At 33.7% G+C, this 18,564-nt stretch overlaps 1 pseudogene; it reads left to right on the top strand.

The window, feature by feature from the left end:
* Positions 1 to 6,308: 6,308 nt before the first annotated feature.
* LOC149408961 (RNA-binding protein 47 pseudogene) lies at positions 6,309 to 12,898 on the top strand (annotated as a pseudogene).
* The last annotated feature ends 5,666 nt before the right edge of the window (positions 12,899 to 18,564 follow it).

Raw genomic sequence — 18,564 nt, 5'->3', positions numbered from 1 at the left:
TTGTCTACCAGTGTTGACGTATTTTGACAGCTGCTTCAATTGACCTAGCTTTAACAATCATAATACTAGAAAATCAAACTAAAAAAGTGGTTAACTCGTCTAATCAGGAGAGTGCGCGTTGGGACAGTGAATTTTTTATCCCACAAATTATCTCGCTAAGGCGGAATACTCGTCATTATTCTGGTGTTTGTACCACAAAATACAACTCAGTGCAAAAGTGACTCGATCATTATATAAACACAAAAAACCTATCCCAAAGGCGTTTTTAGCGTCACAAAGGCTCTGCCATCTCTCATACAAGAAACAAGCATTGTGTCGTTTTTTTCTCTTGTGTGAAACTTTGAAATCAACTACCTTAATGAATACACTATGCTCCATCTGTAAAAAAAACATTGACACCCCGTCAGACTTCATCTCATGTTGTATCTGCGACGATAACTACCACTTCATTTGTGCCGATTTTTTTATTTTTTTTTTATAGTGAATACCTCACAAGAGTCCCAACTGCTCCCGTCTGGAGCCAGTGAGACTAGGGCATCCCCAATTGGGGGATGTTGTGAGGCTGAAGGTAAGTGGGAAGGGAAAGAGGAAGGTGGGGAAGTACCTGGCTATTCAGATCTAGTCACTAAACACGGCTAAAGCCATTGGGAGCAACGTTTCAATTCTGAATGGTGGTCTTACACCAGGGCGATACTGGTAGTATCTTCCACTCTGGAACGTGCCACAAATATACTACATATTATTTTAATTAATTAATTGTGAAATAACACAAATTAATCAAATAAAATATCCGATATCGCAGAGACCTCACGGCGAGGAACTAAGATTTTACAGTGGCGCTGCAAACTTTGCACAAAAACACAAAAAAACTCAAAAAAAAATACGTCTGAAAAAAATCTAGAACTGACATCTATCGAGAAACCTAATAAACAACCATCATCAACACCAAAATCTACAATTGCCGCCTCATCATACGCCAGTGTGAACTTACCACCAACAACCACAGATGGCTCTAGTAAACTGACAATCGATCTATTTTTAACTGAATTCGCAAATTTCAAAGACTCAGTTAATGAATCTGTTGGAAAAAAATACGATGCAATCCTGCTCCAAAATAATGAAATATTAAAAACCATTCAAAACATATCTCAACAGCAAGAAGATTTAAAATATCGAATAAATAATTTGGAAAAACTACATGAACAAGTAAACTCAGCCTTAAATTCAAGACTTGAGGACTTAGAAAAAAAAAGCGAAAAAAATAAAGAAAATGAAATAAAAATTTGTCTCTTGATAGAACGAAATGAAGACCTAGAAAAAAGAATAATAGCGATCGAGATTGACCAAGAAAACAGGAACAGACGATTTAACAATACTTGTTTGGAACTTCGAGGGCTTCCAGAATTCAAAGAGGAAACATCACAAACCTTAAAAGACATTATATTCAACACCAGTAAAATAGTAGACTGCCAACTAAATACAAATGATATTTACAATATATATAGAGTATCACAAAGAAACAAAAATATTCCTCCAACAGTTAAACCTAGGTCAGTGGTAATTAATTTTAATTCAATACCGTTAAAAGAGGAGCTCCTTAATGCTATAAAAAAATATAACAGGTCTTGCGAAAAGATTGGGGACAAACTAAACACGGGAACAATCGGATTGTCTGGCCCCATTACACCCATATACGTCTCAGAACTCCTCACGTCTAAAGGCAAACGGCTTTGGTATCTAGCTCGCCAACGTGCGACTGAATGTAAATATAGGTACGTCTGGACGAAAGCAGGTCTAATCTACATGAAAAAAGATGACTCTTCTCGACCTATATTAATAGACTCAGAACAAGCTATACCGAAGCTCTGACTACCTGCTCTTTATTCTAATTATCGTGATAAAACTACTGACTACCGCTTTATATCGCCATTTCATACTCTATTACATAACAGCACTATATTATATGAACACCTAGGTTTTTGCATAACTCCAATTTGTACTGGAATAATTTTAATCCTAATTTTAATTTTAACTTTAATTTTAATCTTTATTCTCTCTAGAATGGTAACTACACTTATTATAAGATTATTATTTGATTTATTAGTAATATTACTAATAATTCGGCAAAAGAAAACTCTAATCAACATATTTTATATAACCCAGATATTACTTATTGTTCATACTTATACTACTTTTTACTGTCTTTTGAAAGAGAAAATGCCACACACTAACTACATACGTTATTTATTTCCTGGATTTTATTTCAGATATTATTTCTTACTCAGATATATTTTATTTTTCCTAACTACATCATTTTGTTTACAGTTTTGTCGGTACATATTTCGTACTACAAGTATTTATATGAAAATAAAATACTGTTTTAAAACTTTACCCAGAAAACAACAATTAATTTTTGAATTCTAATGGTAATAAACGATCTTCAACATGAAATCGATAGTACCGTAATATTTGCAAAACCGTTATTCGCAAATGCAAAGAGCGTTATTATAAATTCTTACTTGATAAGGATAACTCCAGCAAAAACATGTGGAATGTTGTCAGAGACATAACTAAAAGTAAAAGAAATACCAATGCATCTGTAACTGAATAAAATACCGGAAATTTGATTAAAACTGACAATCAATCAATTGCATGTCATACTAATCAATATTTTGCATCCGTTGGATCAAATCTAGCAAAAAAAAAATTATTAGAAACCCAGAAAACGGAAGACTCTTTAGCATCGACAATTGAAACAAAGGAACAATCTTTTTCATTTAATATTAAACCAACTACTGTAGAAGAGGTCTTAAAAATAATCAACAGCCTTAATACTACACATGCAAAGGGTCCAGATAGTCTAAATACACAAATACTAAAAAAAAATAAAAATCAGATTTCTGCTCCGCTATCATATATTTAAAACTTAAGTTTTGCATCAGGAATATTTCCTGATCACTTCAAAAAATCAATAATTGTCCCAATTCACAAAAGTGGACCTAAATCTCTTGTAGAAAACTATAGGCCAATATCACTATTAAGCGCGATATCCAAAGTCATTGAAAAGCTTTTCAAAACTAGGTTAAACGAATATGTGGAGAAACATAACATTCTAAGTCCTAACCAATACGGCTTTCGGTCGGGTAAGGGAACGGATGATGCCATCGCATGTCTCACTGAAACTATTGCAGGGAATATGAACCGTGGCAAGAAAACTATTGCCCTTTTCCTGGACCTGGCCAAGGCATTTAACACAATATCTCATAAAATTCTTTTACAGAGACTTAGAAATATAGGAATAAAGGGAAAAGCTTTTCAATGGATAGAAAGTTATATATCTAATGGATTTCAACAAACCAGAATTAACGAGGCTATTAGCACATCACTAAAATACACTTTTGGGGTACCACAAGGAAGTACACTTGGGCCCCTTCTCTTTATTATATACATAAACGAACTTTGTAACCAACACATTGGTGGTAAAATTATCACGTTCGCTGACGATACAGTTATTTTGTTTGAAGGAGATGATTGGAAAGAAACACACCACCTTGCGAACACAGGTATAAACAGAGTAAAACAGTGGCTGGACAGTAATTTGCTTACACTAAACATACAAAAAACAAAATATCTCACATTTAGCGCTACCCTTGCAGGTCAACCCAAAACACCTCATCACCTCACAATACATAATATTAAGTGTAGCCTTGGAAATAATAACCATACTTGTAAATGCGAAACCCTTGAATGTGTTAAATCTATTAAATATTTAGGTATAATAGTGGATAACCATCTTAAATGGAAACAACAAATCGAAAACACAGCTAATAAAGTGCGCAAACTTATTTATATATTTATAGCATTGCGGGAAATTATAAAAACTCAAGACATTAAAAAAATATACTACGGGCTCTGTAACTCCGTCATAACCTACGGTTGCATTGGATGGGGTGGAACAGGATTTATTTATTTATTTATTTATTTATTATTGGATAATTTGTATAGCGCCGCTTTTGTGAGATATCACCTCAGGGGCACTTTACATTTGATGCAGGTATTACAGAAAATATAAATATTACAAAAATAGAGTGAAGTTAAGTTAAGTAAAATGAAGTAAAGGAACAGGTGACACGAAGATAGAAGATGGAGATTAACAATATTATACCCGCTACTGATGGCACAGAAATCCATTCTACGCGTCATTATGAAGAAACCCTTCAGATACTCGAGCGACGCTTTCTTCAAGGAGTTTAATGTGCTTGATGTTCGACAGTGTCACATAAAAAATAACAATCTGCGTCCACAAAAATAAAAACAAAACGATAACAGTCGATCATAATCATCAAACCAGAAGTAAGAGCAGAAACGACCTTTCTATTCCAACTAGCAATACTGCGGCTTATCAAAAAGTTTTCTCATACCTGGGACCAAAAATATACAACAAAATCCCCTCTCAATTTAAACTCTGTGAATTATCAGCCTTCGGTACTAAAATAACAAAATGGTTATTAGACTTAGGTAGGACAGATTCAGAAAAATTATTAAAAAACGTAGTCTGAGTTGATTTCTTCGATTTTGTATTTTGTATTTACCTAAAAAATATTTTTTTTATTTTTCTTTCTTACATTGATATATTATATTTTAATTTTATATTGTACATGTACCTATCTGGATTTTATTGTTTATTACTGCTAAATTGTATTTTCCTAAAAAAATATTTTCTTTCTATTTTTCTTTCTTACATTTATATGTTATATTTTAATTTTATTTTATATTTTACATGTACCTACCTGGAATTATGTACACGCAACCTGCCAATTTGACTGTCCAAAAACGGGAAACTTCCTAGTTGGACAGTCAAAGCTTCCTTTTATATTTGTATATCTTGTATGTAATAAATGTAATAATAATAAATAAATAAAAATAAAATAAATAAATAAATATGTGGCTATGGAAGATTATACTACAGCTACTGCCGGCTACATTCCAGAGTGGAAGACGTGACTGGTAACCCCATGGGGAAAGGCGAACATTCAGGAAAGTATCTTCTAATCTATTTACAATTTGGTACTGCCACCCCGGGAACCATTTATTGGATAACTACACCTCTGCCATAGGTCACCCCAAGTGGTTTGGTGACTTAGCGTGGGTTCATGGGGTGAGGTTTGCTCGGGTCTTGGCGGTGGATGTGTCCTCCAGCTACGTGGAAGGCCGGAGAGACAGGTTGAGGGAAACCTTGTGACCTTTCCGGCAGAACTCTTTTGGAACATCGTCTTGCACCGCAGTGGGAGGGATGGATTCATACGTCCGTCACTCCTGGACCCACAGACCTCGGTTTCCTACCCACCCCTCAAACCTTATCCTTCCCAAAACTTCCTCTCCTTCCCTTCCTTTAAAAGACCCTCCACACAGCATCTTCAAAGATGACATAGGTCTGAGGGAAAATATTTTCCTCAGGGCTTCCTGTGTGGAGCTATTGTTAAACAAACAAAAAAAATGGCTCAGTAACATAACTAGTTCTGAATATTTCAAATAATTGAGGTTAATGAGGGCGTACTGTATAGGGCCCGCAAATACTTTAATAGTACACAACTGCTAACCCTGTACAAATCACAAGTGCGCCCCACGGTTGGATTTGGCAGCCCGAAAATACCTGAAAAAACCCTCGACTCTGTGCAGAAAATCTGTGCAGGTCTGTTTGATAGATTCTCCCATCTTAAAAAAACGGATTGCAATCTTTAGAGCATATGCTTGTTCTACCGGTATTTCTATGGAAGATGCTCCGAGGAACTAGCATCATTAATCCGTTCAGCACCGGAGCATAGTCGGGAAACACGCCAAATGCATACCCAACATATGTACACGGTTAACATTACTCGCATGAGAACGGGTCGTTTCTACGGCTCGTTTCTGTGTTCAACGGCTCGGCTGTGGATATCTTATCTATCTGTCTATATTATGATAATTTTGTATCCTGATCATTTGTTATCCTGACTAAGAAACCATTGGTTTCGAAACATGTCAATCCTATTTGATTTAAATAGTTGTGTATACAAAGTATTTTAATTATTTTTTAACTGATTCTCAATATACGGGCCCATGTAAAGTGGGATTATTTTCACAATGTCTACATTTCTGTCGGTAGAGTGTCCGACTCCTGATTGTACGATACAAAATTTCAGCCCTTTGACTTTTAATTAATCGCTCAGATGGCTCAGTCTGTTTTGGGAGTTCCGCGCGTTCGTAGCGGCGCTGCAAGCAACTATTTTTTAAAACTTTTCGCGCTGCTAACATTGAATTTTACGACCATGTATCCCCAAGAAACAGAAGACAGCGTATTGCAAAACATAGTGAAAATAGTTTATTATTCCGGGTACAAATTAATACAAAGGAATAGACAGAGACATTATGGACCTCCTCCAAATTGGATCGGCCCGCCTCCGACGGGCTGCGAAGTCTTCATGGGAAAACTTCCCAGAGACCTTTATGAAGACGAACTTATTCCGGTTTTCGAGGAAGTTGGAACGATCTACGAGCTGCGACGGATGATGGATTTTTCTGGATTTAACAGGGGATTTGGATTCGTGCGTTACACCAACGAACAGGACGCCTGGAAAGCGGTAGAAATGTTGAACAATTGCAGAATTCGACCTAGTAATGCTATCGTGGTAGCAAAATCTTTCGATAATAACCGCCTCTTCGTTAGTGGGCTGCCATTAGACGCAAGTAAAGAAGAAATCTTGAAAGAATTTAGTAAGCTTGTGTCTGGTCTAGTTGATGTGATGATGTATCCTCTCATGCATAACCCTTTACATAACCGAGGGTACGTCTTTCTGCATTTTGATAGTCATCGTTCAGCAGCTTTGGCCCGAAGGGCTCTCATACCTGGTCCTCTGACATCCTTTGGAGACAAGCTGGTGGTAGACTGGGCCGAACCGGAACCCATCGTCGGAAATAATATCATGAAGCAGGTAAGAACCAATAAGTTATATTGTATTTTATACATTTTTGTTGTTTTCCTATCTAAATTTTCTAGTTGTACAATCGTAAAATCCTAACTTAATATCATTTCCGTGTATGTTAGATGTAGATCTTTGGTACTTTTATTGGTAAAATTTCCGAACAATATTATAAATACGACCAAATTATCTAAATAACACTTCGTTTCAACGTAATTAGTACAATTTTGGCTTTATGTTTGAGATAGAAAATTGGTTATTATTATTCGTAGGTAGTACGAATATTTTAAAGTAAGTACCTTTGTTTTCTAATATGCACCGCCGTTTTTTTTGTTGAGTTTGTGATTGCACCTTCAGGTGAAAATCCCAAAACTGCATTGTGTCATGATCATCATTTTGATTATTATTGTGCAATACTTTTCAATTGTTCTCACTGCGTTTATATTTTAGTTCAAGTATTTATTTTTTTTATATTTTTATTTATTTTATAAAATACTGTTTTATTATTCAAATTTACATAGTAAGAACATATTTCAATAAAAATTAACATGTTTACCTTTACAAGAGTCTAAAATTCGTGTGTAAAGGGAAAAAAAACTTTTCATACATATTTATTTATTTATTATTATAACACCCCCTAATGGGCTTTTACACACTACAAAGTTTAATAGTAGAGTATCACAGTTATTATAGATTCTACAAAATTAAAACAATAAAGGAAACATAATACAACGAAAAAAGAAAAAATATTAAATGTTACAACAAAAGCATATAATAAAATAAGATTAGTAAAAATGATAAGAAGTCTCACATAAATAGATATTCAAAATAAAAATATATATATTGCGGAAATTATAGATGTCTATTTGTGTATCGATCTATAAAAGAATTGAAATAAACAATATTTATATTGATTATTTTTAAGATGAAATATATCTCCAAGATCAGAGTATTTATTTCCGAGACTGTGAAGTCTTGGAATTGGGGAATTGAAGTCTTGAATTTGGGGAAAAAACACAGTGACTATTCAACACACTTTTAAAAAGTGATATAAAGTCATTAAAAACGATGAAATTTTTTCTTCACGGGTGTTGTTACTCTTGTGCAATCATAAAAAGGCGAACAGACCATAATGTTACATTGATATACTCAAATTTCCGGTCGGTGGCGTCGTTAGTGTATATTTTGTGGTTATAAAAAATTATTGACAAAAATTATAGAAAATTTTGTTTTTTAATTCCTCTTTTGGCCACCTGCAAAGTTAAGTATGTCATTCTGTGCCGTTGATAGAACTGTTGTCACCTCTCCCTCTTAAATGAATCTAATAAATAATAACAATAGAACTAGAGTACAATAGTCAGCCACACGGAGTGAATCTTGAATAAAAATGATTGATTTTGTTTCATTTCTTTGTCATTTAGGTAAAGATTTTGTTCGTCCGAAACGTATCCGCCAGAGCAACGGAAAACGACATATTGATAACTTTTAGCAGATACATCGATCCATTCACTATCGAACGAATTAAAAAGGTTGAAGATTTTGCCTTTGTTCATTTTATCACCAGACAAGATGCTGAAAAAGCATTGCGATTGTTGAAATGCTGCACTTTGGACGGGTTCAAGTTAGAACTGAAATGGGCTAGACCTGTCGACAAGATATATACTAAGAATATACGCAGAGAAAGCAAAAATGGTTGTTTTTCGGTAGAGTTAAAAAATCCTCACCAGATATATGAAAAACAGGATTTGAAGCCTGTGAATTTGAGTATCAATAATTTAGGCATAATTGGTCAAATGCCAGAAAAAAGTAATAATGTTTATGCAAAATCTGCCCCCGATGTACTTGATGACTACTGCAAAAGGTTAGTTTTTTTCTATTTTATTATTTAAACATATATTTTTGTATTACAAAATATAATAATTATACATGTGTCCTGGGGTAGAGTGCACAAATCTTGGGAGGTAATTCTACATTGATGGTAGAAGTAAAAAATATATATAACTTTTATTCAATAATACTTTACTCCCAGACACCCTGAATACGAGCTGAAGTTCTCTGCTTTGTCCCGGGACTAACACAATAGTTTTTCGAAATCAGACCTTTTTCCATAGGAGAATATTTATTTTCCCATAAAAAACAATTCAACTTTTTTTAAATATTTTTTATTTACCTAAAAACTACCTTCAGATGTTGGAATTTCGAAAAAAGTAATGTCGACAAGATCTTCGTGTGATATTGACCTAGAAAGGTTTTTGATACTCTTAACAATCGGCGTCACAACACCCCGACGGGAACAACCCCTTATTTAAACCGGTAAGAATACCCAGCAAGAAAAAACCCAACAAACAGAATACAGCGTATTGCAAAACATAGTGAAAATAGTTAATAAATCCGGGTACGAATTAATACAAAGAAATGGACAGAGATATTATGGACCTCCTCCGAATTGGATCGGCCGATGTAAGTTCCCGGCGACGTGGAATTTACAGCGTTTTCTGGAGTTGGCATGTAACTTGAGACCTTACGTGTCACATTTTCGTGACTAGATTCCAACTACTCGTTTATACGATTGAATCCCATGTGATTTAAATTCTAAACGTTTACACGTGCTTTAATATTTTGTGTGCTTAGTTCTTAGAAAAAATATAGGCATAACCAAAGCTAAAGCGGTGAATAAAATGTTTTTTGTAAAATTTTTATATTTGAAATTAAATATATACATTCTATTATTTTAATTCATAAAAGTTTTTATGTGTTAGTTTATAAAAGTTTTGCTAAATACACAAATGTAATATTTAACTATTTTATGATAATTTTATTATAAAGGTTTATAATACGGCACTTTGTACCTCTTAGCGTCTGCAAATAACCGGAACTATTGGATCTTTTCGAGTTACTAGATAATTTAACACTTACTCAATCATCGACAAATCGAGATTTATATACCATTTTAATCGTCTCGGCGAGACGAGATCAGTGGCATTTTCAACTCAATTTGATTTGACAAGTACGATTATCGTGAGCAATAGATATGATCCTATATGCGATTTTATCCCAGATATTCAACGTCACTTTGTTAATTGTTTCTATCGTGTATTAAACTAACTCCATTGATATCAACAAGCGACGTTGCCGTCGTTATTTGTGTCAAACGCAGGTGTACTAATAATTTTATAAAGTAATGTAATATTTTAACAATTGTATGCCAAAATAGCCTCTAAAGTAATATTATTTAGAGCTCATTATCGTACGACATTGCGTATTAGTCTAAACAATATTCGAAAGGAACTATAAGGCTCAAGAATTGTGTGCAAAATCTAAAGTAATATTATTAAGAGCCCATTATCGAATGATGTTGTGTGCTAGCCAAAGCTGGTTTGTTTGTATTGGTACATCTGAAGCTAGCTTCAGTTTAGTTTACGGGAATACATGAATGACTTGCTACTGGCTAATTTATAATATTAAATATTACCGTTATTCATGTGTAAAACTCGGTTGACTGGTTGGTTTGTTCTTGCTTTTTGTCAGATAGTATATTTACTTACAATATGTCACAGAGGAGAGTTGATAAAATCTTTCAGCTTTGCGAAATGGATTTTAAATACGGTAAGCTATTTCATATTTCTAAATAATAACCTAAATTGTAAAATATAGAAATTAACAATTTTAATCTATGCTTATCAAATGAGTACAGAATAATTACCGTATTTTATTATATAGGTCATGATTTTTTTCTTTCTTTTTTGAGAACCCAAGCAGTAAAATTATTACTCTGCCTACCCCTGCGCGGAAACGGCGTGATGGTTAGTTAGTTAGTTAGATAATAATCTGAAATATTACAGAGCTACCTTAGCTTGTAGTAAATTGTTATAGGTAATATCAGAAATGCTGCTAATTAATATTCCCTTGCAAATGCGTAATAAGTCTGTTATTTTGTCATTATATTAGGATAGGTTTCACATTTGTTTGACTTACTTACTACATTGAGCTATTATTATTAGATAAATATATAATATATTATGCTTTATTTTAGAAACCAAAACTGAAGTAATGTTAGAAAGGGGTCCGTCGATGTCCGACGATGATGATTCACTATACAAACCGAACAACGTTACTTCTTCGACTGAATCAGGTATCTACAGAAAACATGTTTAATACTCATGAAACAATCAATACGTAACATATAATTTGATTATTATATGGTCAGAGGTGCGGCCCAGAAAGCCGAAGGTCCTAGGTGCGATTCCCAGATGTGACCGTATCTTTTCTGTTTCAGATTTTAGATTGAGTGATGCTAATATTGTCTTCATTTAATTAAATAATTTAATTTAATTATAATTATTTTACAAGCAATAATTATTCGCCTGAAACACTCATCCGAATTGAAAAAAACTCCTGATAAAAGATACATGACGCCAACGGGACTCGAACCCGTGTCCCCTCGATTTCCGGTCGACAGCTCTGACCACTGATCTATGGCGGCTTATCGCTTATCCGCGAAATAATTCAATATATACTAGTGTTTCATTAAAAATTACTGCTTGTTTATAATTTGAGGTTTTACTAATTAAGTTTAAAGAAAGCTAATTAATGTATTGTTCTTTTTTAGATATGAAAATTTCCAACGCCGATGATGAGCAACATCATTTAGAGAAGCAGGAGGCAATCGAAGTGTCATCGACTACAACTCGAAGCACTATTTCTACTAGTAAAGGAGCACGAGTGCATGACCGTAAAAACTCATGTCCTTATTGTACTAAACTGGTAACGAACTTCACACGTCACTTCACGTTCACTTGAGACCATGATTCCTATCACTATTGTATTAGCACCCAACATCCCTTAGAGGCAGAAGTTATTGAACACAATAAAATTTTGGATACTGATCTGCGAGAAAGAAAAAGAAAGCGAGAATTGATTTCAAGGCAAATAAGAAACATAGGTAATTATCTTTATAATCAGAACGTTATCAGTAAACCAGATGGAATAATGATACCGTATCGCCGTCCAAGGAAGACTGTGGATGCTAAAATCATCTTCTATATTACTATGCCCAGACAATTCTGAAATTTGAGAATCTTTGAGAACTCAAATATTTCCTGTATTTCAAAATGATAATATTGCAAAAATAGCAATGTCTGACCCATTAATATGTTTATATGGGTCTTTATTATTAAGTAATCACACGGAACACCATTTGAAGACACATATAACATCGAAGATGAGGGATTTAGCCAAGCTGTATATAGTTATTATAGAACCGAAACCTTCAATTTCAACCTTTGATTTAGCGTTTGACCCTGTGCATTTTGATGTTTTTATTAAAACCGTACAGATAAATAGTGGTTACGATGAAATTACAGGTTCTGTAAAAATTCCTAGCATGCCTCAACGACTTTGTACGGCTATAAAAGATTGTGCTGATATCTTTATTCGTCGAACAATACAGAATTCTACGCTAACCACTTCATCGAAAGAAATTTAAAAAAATAAATTGTCTGATTTTAAAACGGTCTTAAATCATTCTTGGAAGTTAGAAATATCTACCAATGCTGAAAAATCAAGAAAAAAACAAAAAATGTTGAAATCTGATGCTATGCCTTCAACTATCGATCTTAAAAAAATGTGCGACGAAGTTATGAAACTAGAACTGAATATAGCACAACGATTTGAAAATGAAAAATCTTATGCGGTCTATGAGGAACTTTGTAAAACAACAATTGCTCATATTATAATATTTAATAGGAGAAGAGCTGGTGAGGTAGCGAGAGCACCTTTGGAAAATTATATAGCCGGCCAACATGAAAAACAAGATATTCCTAAAGAAATTATGGAAATCATGAGTTCTGAGGAACAAAATGCTATAAATGCTTTAAACTGCTTCCATATTCCAGGAAAAAGAGGAAGAACAGTTCCAATTCTTCTTCGAGATCAAATGAAAAAAAATATAGACACTCTATTTGCATACCGACATTTAGTTGGAATTTCAAATGAAAACAAATACTTATTTCCAAAAGCAGCAGGTGAACCTTATTTCTGTGGTACGCAAATTCTAAGAGACCTAAGAAGTAAGTTTTCCCTCATAAATCCGGATCATATGACTTCAACTGGGCTACGACACCATGTTGCAACCATGAGCCAAGTAGCTGGAAAAAATAATGCATATGTGAATGCATTGTCCCATTTCTTAGGGCATACACCAGGTACAAATAAGGGCAATTATATAATACCCCACCCGGCCCTCGAGAAAGGTAAAGTTGGCTTGAATTTACTACAATTAGCTGAAGAAAAAAAAGGTTCCTTAAGAAAATCTGATAAAACGAACATTACTTGTCAAAACGAAATAGACAATTCTGACCCTCTACCTACTGAACCAAATTTGTTGACTGAAGAAACAGTAAAAGAGAATGTGAATTCTAATATGGATACATCGGATAATTGTTTAGAGGAGGCTGAAAGTAATACATTACCGACTCATTCACTTGCAAAAAGAAAGGGTAACATAATTAGAAGGAGATGGGATGAGAAAGAAAAAGATGCGCTTTATAAAAACTTTGAAAATTACTTTGTCGAAGGAAGAGATCCAGGCGCTGGAAAAATCAACGAAATTAAAAGAGAAAGGGGAATCTTATCAACACGATCGTGGAAACAGATAAATACATTTATAAATAATCATCGTGTGAAGAAATTGCCCTTACCTAAAGAACTGCAGAGAAAAAGAGATTTCTCCTTGCAAGATGCTTAACGAATGCTCGAACGACTCCAGTAACATACGTTATGAGCCAACGTCATGAAACGTAAAGTCATGCGATTCAGTTGGTGCCAAGTAAAGTAGCTATTGACTCGTTACTCGTTGTATCTATGAGTTTTTTTTTCAGTCTGATAAAGATTTGGTATGCATATTATTTTAAATAATTAATTAGTTGAAAATGAATGCAATTTTTTTTTTAATATGATTTATTTCTCTATTTTGTTAAACTCTGATAATGTCAGTTTTGTATAACGTATTGTATATAATTTTAAACTGCAATTATGTAAAAATCATTACTTAAATAGTTTTTAAGTTTGTTTTAGTTCTGTAGAATTTCCTAATGAAAGTTTTTAAGAATGTCTGAAAATAAAAAAATGAAAATGTGAATTTTTTCAAATTTGTTTTTTATTTTACCAAACAATGAATTTGTGCAAAATTTTATTAAAACACAAGACTTGTGCAATATTCATGGCAACATATTGTCTACCAGTGTTGACGTATTTTGACAGCTGCTTCAATTGATCTAGCTTTAACAATCATAATACTAGAAAATCAAACTAAAAAAGTGGTTAACTCGTCTAATCAGTAGAGTGCGCGTTGGGACAGTGAATTTTTTATCCCACAAATTATCTCGCTAAGGCGGAATACTCGTCATTATTCTGGTGTTTGTACCACAAAATACAACTCAGTGCAAAAGTGACTCGATCATTATATAAACACAAAAAACCTATCCCAAAGGCGTTTTTAGCGTCACAAAGGCTCTGCCATCTCTCATACAAGAAACAAGCAATGTGTCGTTTTTTTCTTTTGTGTGAAACTTTGAAATCAACTACCTTAATGAATACACTATGCTCCATCTGTAAAAAAAACATTGACACCCCGTCAGACTTCATCTCATGTTGTATCTGCGACGATAACTACCACTTCATTTGTGCCGATTTTTTTTTTTTTTTTTTTACAGTGAATACCTCACAAGGGTCCCAACTGCTCCCGTCTGGAGCCAGTGAGACTATGGCATCCCCAATTGGGGGATGTTGTGAGGCTGAAGGTAAGTGGGGAAGGGAAAGAGGAAGGTGGGGAAGTACCTGGCTATTCAGATCTAGTCACTAAACACGGCTAAAGCCATTTGGAGCAACGTTTCAATTCTGAATGGTGGTCTTACACCAGGGCGATCCTGGTAGTATCTTCCACTCTGGAACGTGCCGCAAATATACTATATATTATTTTAATTAATTAATTGTGAAATAACACAAATTAATCAAATAAAATATCCGATATCGCAGAGACCTCACGGCGAGGAACTAAGATTTTACAGTGGCGCTGCAAACTTTGCACAAAAACACAAAAAAACTCAAAAAAAAATACGTCTGAAAAAAATCTAGAACTGACATCTATCGAGAAACCTAATAAACAACCATCATCAACACCAAAATCTACAATTGCCGCCTCATCATACGCCAGTGTGAACTTACCACCAACAACCACAGATGGCTCTAGTAATCTGACAATCGATCTATTTTTAACTGAATTCGCAAATTTCAAAGACTCAGTTAATGAATCTGTTGGAAAAAAATACGATGCAATCCTGCTCCAAAATAATGAAATATTAAAAACCATTCAAAACATATCTCAACAGCAAGAAGATTTAAAATATCGAATAAATAATTTGGAAAAACTACATGAACAAGTAAACTCAGCCTTAAATTCAAGACTTGGGGACAAACTAAACACGGGAACAATCGGATTGTCTGGCCCCATTACACCCATATACGTCTCAGAACTCCTCACGTCTAAAGGCAAACGGCTTTGGTATCTAGCTCGCCAACGTGCGACTGAATGTAAATATAGGTACGTCTGGACGAAAGCAGGTCTAATCTACATGAAAAAAGATGACTCTTCTCGACCTATATTAATAGACTCAGAACAAGCTATACCGAAGCTCTGACTACCTGCTCTTTATTCTAATTATCGTTATAAAACTACTCACTACCGCTTTATATCGCCATTTCATACTCTATAACATAACAGCACTATATTATATGAACACCTAGGTTTTTGCATAACTCCAATTTGTACTGGAATAATTTTAATCCTAATTTTAATTTTAACTTTAATTTTAATCTTTATTCTCTCTAGAATGGTAACTACACTTATTATAAGATTATTATTTGATTTATTAGTAATATTACTAATAATTCGGCAAAAGAGAACTCTAATCAACATATTTTATATTACCCAGATATTACTTATTGTTCATACTTATACTACTTTTTACTGTCTTTTGAAAGAGAAAATGCCACACACTAACTACATACGTTATTTATTTCCTGGATTTTATTTCAGATATTATTTCTTACTCAGATATATTTTATTTTTCCTAACTACATCATTTTGTTTACAGTTTTGTCGCTACATATTTCGTACTACAAGTATTTATATGATAATAAAATACTGTTTTAAAACTTTACCCAGAAAACAATAATTAATTTTTGAATTCTAATGGTAATAAACGATCTTCAACATAAAATCGATAGTATCTTAGTGCCAAATACTGAAATAATTCTTGAAAACATTAACGAAATTGTGCAATTTAATTGGGAATCCAATAGGATTAATATTGTTCATCAAAATATTCGAACGATGGGAAACTTGGATGATTTTCTTATATTTTTGGAAGAATTAAAAGCTGTGGTAAAGTTCCATGTACTAATTCTCACTGAATGCAGGTTAAATGATTCATACATAGCCAAACAAATTTCAGGCTATAACGAATACCATACAACATCGCATATTAACCAAAATAGCGGAGTAGTAGTATATATCGACAACACATTAAATTCCTTAGTACAAGAAATAAACATAAATCAGTGTAATTGTTTAAAAATCAACCCAAAAAACATAAAATTAATCACAAACAGATTATCGATTATGAGGCTTTATTAAATGATCTTAATAATAAAAATTGGGAATATGTTTATAAAGAGACTGAAGTTAACAATGCTCTAAACTATTTTATTAATGAAATCAATACATTCATAACAAAACACACAATAACTAAACGCATACCATATAGTAAAATACATCTCACACCATGGATTACCAACGGCATTGTTAAATCTATACACAAAATAAATCACCTTCATAAAATAGCTAAACGAGACCCATTGAACGATACTAAACAGCAAAACTATTACCGATACTATATTATAATAAAACAAATAAAAAACTTTATTCCACTTGATTTTATTTTGACCGTAACCGGTTTCAGCTCGTCAAAGCCATCTTCAGACTGGTACTGGTACCGATACCGTAATATTTGCAAAACCGTTATTCGCAAATGCAAAGAGCGTTATTATAAATTCTTACTTGATAAGGATAATTCCAGCAAAAACATGTGGAATGTTGGCATCGACAATTGAAACAAAGGAACAATCTTTTTCATTTAATATTAAACCAACTACTGTAGAAGAGGTCTTAAAAATAATCAACAGCCTTAATACTACACATGCAAAGGGTCCAGATAGTCTAAATACACAAATACTAAAAAAAAAAAAAAATCAGATTTCTGCTCCGCTATCATATATTTACAACTTAAGTTTTGCATCAGGAATATTTCCTGATCACTTCAAAAAATCAATAATTGTCCCAATTCACAAAAGTGGACCTAAATCTCTTGTAGAAAACTATAGGCCAATATCACTATTAAGCGCGATATCCAAAGTCATTGAAAAGCTTTTCAAAACTAGGTTAAACGAATATGTGGAGAAACATAACATTCTAAGTCCTAACCAATACGGCTTTCGGTCGGGTAAGGGAACGGATGATGCCATCGCATGTCTCACTGAAACTTCTACAGGGAATATGAACCGTGGCAAGAAAACTATTGCCCTTTTCCTGGACCTGGCCAAGGCATTTGACACAATATCTTATAAAATTCTTTTACAGAGACTTAGAAATATAGGAATAAAGGGAAAAGCTTTTCAATGGATAGAAAGTTATATATCTAATAGATTTCAACAAACCAGAATTAACAAGGCTATTAGCACTTCACTAAAATACACTTTTGGGGTACCACAAGGAAGTACACTTGGGCCCCTTCTCTTTATTATATACATAAACGAACTTTGTAACCAACACATTGGTGGTAAAATTATCACGTTCGCTGACGATACAGTTATTTTGTTTGAAGGAGATGATTGGAAAGAAACACACCACCTTGCGAACTTAGGTATAAACAGAGTAAAACAGTGGCTGGACAGTAATTTGCTTACACTAAACATACAAAAAACAAAATATCTCACATTTAGCGCTACCCTTGCAGGTCAACCCAAAACACCTCATCACCTCACAATACATAATATTAAGTGTAGCCTTGGAAATAATAACCATACTTGTAAATCCGAAACCCTTAAATGTGTTAAATCTATTAAATATTTAGGTATAATAGTGGATAACCATCTTAAATGGAAACAACAAATTGAAAACACAGCTAATAAAGTGCGCAAACTTATTTATATATTTATAGCATTGCGGGAAATTATAAAAACTCAAGACATTAAAAAAATATACTACGGGCTCTGCAACTCCGTCATAACCTACGGTTGCATTGGATGGGGTGGAACAGGATTAACAATATTATACCCGCTACTGATGGCACAGAAATCCATTCTACGCGTCATTATGAAGAAACCCTTCAGATACTCGAGCGACGCTCTCTTCAAGGAGTTTAATGTGCTTGATGTTCGACAGTGTCACATAAAAAATAACAATCTGCGTCCACAAAAATAAAAACAAAACGATAACAGTCGATCATAATCATCAAACCAGAAGTAAGAGCAGAAACGACCTTTCTAT

The sequence above is a fragment of the Hesperophylax consimilis genome, unplaced genomic scaffold, assembly GCF_061612785.1.
Source record: "Hesperophylax consimilis isolate HC1 unplaced genomic scaffold, BYU_Hcon_1.0 scaffold_40, whole genome shotgun sequence".
Lineage (NCBI taxonomy): Eukaryota > Metazoa > Arthropoda > Insecta > Trichoptera > Limnephilidae > Hesperophylax > Hesperophylax consimilis.
Note: the sequence above shows the minus strand (reverse complement) of the source record. Positions and strands in the feature narration are given on the sequence as shown.